Here is a 3,371-nt window from a genome sequence, read left to right on the forward strand (position 1 = left end):
TCTCAGTCCCAGCGACCAGACACGGGCGCTTAACCATGCCCAGCTACAGGAGAGGCTGTGATAGGCAGTCTTCGTTCTGGATGGCCATGGGCCTAAAAAATCAGGGCTTGCATTACCAAGGGAGAAAGGGTGAGCGGAGAGCGGGGTTCAGTCTGGACCATCTGCCGCCATCCTTATCCCTCTGAGACTGGTAGTGAGGCGTGGGGGGTGTCACAGATGGGTGCTGGGAGCTGGCGGCAGAGCTAGCGGACAGCTGGTGGGCCTGATGATGTTAAATATGCTTGTCACTTACATCCCCGGATGAGGCGATCTGCTCTGAAGTCACCGCTCTGCTTTGGATGCAGGAGTGAGTGTCTGGCTTCCTCTGCTCTCCCAGGGCCGGGTGTGCGTCTCCAGGAAGCCGCCGTGCCCAGCAGTGCCATTTCCTATGCTGTAGCTGACACCAACCCCAACGCTTCCCCGGGCCTTGGTCTGGCCCGAGGCCTGGATGATTTGTTTGCCAATGCAAAATGCGTGAAATGGAGAAAACTGCTTCTTCTCTCCCCGACAGCTGAGGGGCCCTGTCGGGGCCAACCCAGCCGTGGTCAGTCCTGCAGAGACTCTGCTGCTACCGAGAGCCTGGATGTCCCAAACCACGGCTGCTCTTACACCACCCTCATGGTTTTCGCCATACATCTCGCTTTCAAGTCAACCTTCCTTTTAAAAAACCCCTAAACTGATTTTTGAAGTGATCTACCATGGCTGCAGATGGAAAGCAGTATGGCCTGCTCCAAACAGAAGGCAACCGAACATCCAGCTCAGATTCTGCCCATGCCCAATACCTGCTTCCTCCTCGGTCAAGACAAGCTAGCAGTGAACGGACTTCCTCCTCGGCATTCAAATGGACCAAAAGAATTAAAGATGTAATTAATTTTTGTCATTATGTCCTCCAGTGTTACCACCAACAATCGTTTCTCCTGGAGTCTGTGGTCCCAGACCTAACAAATACAGCTGAGGGGTGCCTGGGTGGCTCAGTGGGTTAAAGCCTCTGCCTTCAGCTTAGGTCATGATTCCAGGATCCTGGGATCAAGCCCCACATCGGGCTCTCTGCTCAGCAGGGAGCCTGCTTCCTCCTCTCTCTGCCTGCCTCTCTGCCTATTTGTGATCTCTGTCTGTCAAATAAATACATAAAATCTTAAAAAAAAAAGAAAGAAAGAAAGAAAGAAAGAAACACGCTGAGCTCTGCACACCTCATTTTCTGCACACCTTACAGGCGGGGATCGTAATACGACCTAGCAAACAGGAAAGCTGAACGCTGTTACATGGGATCATGCACGTAAAGTCCCAGCATAACCCGGCTCACGGTGTGAGCTCACGAATGCCGAATGCCGGCTATTGTCACGTCTCAGTTCTGTGGAGGAGAAAATGTGAGTCCTGTCATTGAAGAATGCGGTTTGAGCAAAACAAACAAAAAAATCCAGGCAACCCAAACTTCAACAGCAGCAGGGAGGGAGGGACATAAAACCCCAAACGCCTGGTTTAATAATGGAAGACACTTTATTATTTTTTAAATCATCTCTCAACATTTCAATTCTTAGTAGAAATCAAATGTAAAACATCTGCCTTTTTAAATTAGCATATATTTTATCCAGCTCAATCACAGCAACCTCATACAAGAAGGTACACACCAAGAACAGGGGCAGAGCGTTTTCTGTTCCAGTCTGTGAACACAACAGCATCTCCGTGATGACATGTGCGCCAAACCTTCTCTCCCAGGATGAGGTGGGCACTCCTGCTTCTGCCCACTGGTGGCACAAGTGACCTGGCATCACAGTTGGTAGAGTTCCCGTAGGCTGGAGCGATCTGGGAACGGAAAACTAGCAAACTAGTGCTCTCAGGAGTAAAACAGGCATCGACACTTCTGAAATGTGGAAAGGAAGAACATCAAAGATGATGACCCCAGAGTGGCCTGGTCTTAGTAATAAAGGGGTTGAAATTCAGCTGTATATACACATTGAGTATCTACATGTGCTCTACCAGATATATAAAAAAGAGCCATAGAAGATTTGGAAAACCTTAAAATCACTCAACCGAGTTGGAAGAACATGAGCAAATTCAGTGACCTCAGGATTCAGCCAGATTTAAATTTGTTCAAGAGCTGAATACCTCCTTCTACTACCAGAAAACCCACTGCATGTAAATTCCTATAATATTCTGTACATCACAAACACTTATGGTTAAAATATAGTAGTTCACAAGGAAGTGGTTTTATTTTCAAATTCTTGCCCCACTCCTGCTCTGCACCCCAAAAGGAAGATCCAGGGGTCAGTCACTCAGAGTTTAAGGGGCCTTCAGGTTTGGAAGTGCTGAGGCTCAGCTGAGTGTCTCAGGAAACGTCCGTGTGATGGGCACACGCTGACTCGGGCCCACTTTTAGTGCAAAAAAGATCACTGATGTCGCAGAGTCCCGGAAACAGGCGAAGAAGGCTGAGATGGAGGGGAGGGGGAATCCCACAGGATTTTCCTTCTGAAACAAGACTCCAGAGGTTTGGAGTGCGAGGTTCACATGCAGCAAGAGACAAAGACCAGGCTATTGATCTGCAGGGCAAGGGTCCTGAAGGTCACTACGTTACTGCGGTCCACAGGTGCAGAGACCGCGCCCCCCGACCCAGCCCATGCTAGCCCCCTAAGTGTACACTGGAGGTAGGTATATAGAGATTTATTGTAGGGAAGACAGTGGCTCTCCACCGACTCCGGGACATCGTCTGTCTCTGCCCCCACACTCTCCGCTCTATCCTCGGGCTGTGGTTTGTGTAGGGTACAACACGGAAGGGCACGAGACCCTCCCTTGGAAGACTGAAGAACCCAGGCCGTTTGTATAAATAGCTACATAATTCATGTTTTAACCACTTTGAAACACACGGCAAGTTGAATATTTATTTAAAAATAAATCTCAAAAATAATCTATTTACAGTACAGTGAGAAGGGCATGTGCAAACAACAGAAAGGGGGAACAGTCCATCCTGCCATGGAAGGCCACACCTGGATGTGCTGGAGCAAAGCGCTCGGACACACGGGCCGCACCGAGCTGCAGTGGCAACAGGATGCCATTCAGGGACAGCTGGACTCCGCCCACCCTGGAGACTTGGACAGGAGGAAGTCAGCAGGGTGGGGGGAGTCCAGGTGGGGATCCTTGTGTTTGGGAAGGGGGCGGCCAAAGGATGAGCCATGGGAAGAGGCCCGGTGTGGCAGGAGGGCTCATTTCACAAGCCAACAGGCCTCTAGCTCGGCGCTCCAGGTGGGCATTTGGAGGTGACCTGGAGGGCCCTTCCCAGTCCAAGTTGGCTTTGGAGTGGTGGTGGTGGTTGGCGGGGGGGGGGGGGGGGGGGGGGG

The sequence above is a fragment of the Mustela nigripes genome, chromosome 7, assembly GCF_022355385.1.
Source record: "Mustela nigripes isolate SB6536 chromosome 7, MUSNIG.SB6536, whole genome shotgun sequence".
Classification (NCBI taxonomy): Eukaryota; Metazoa; Chordata; class Mammalia; order Carnivora; family Mustelidae; genus Mustela; species Mustela nigripes.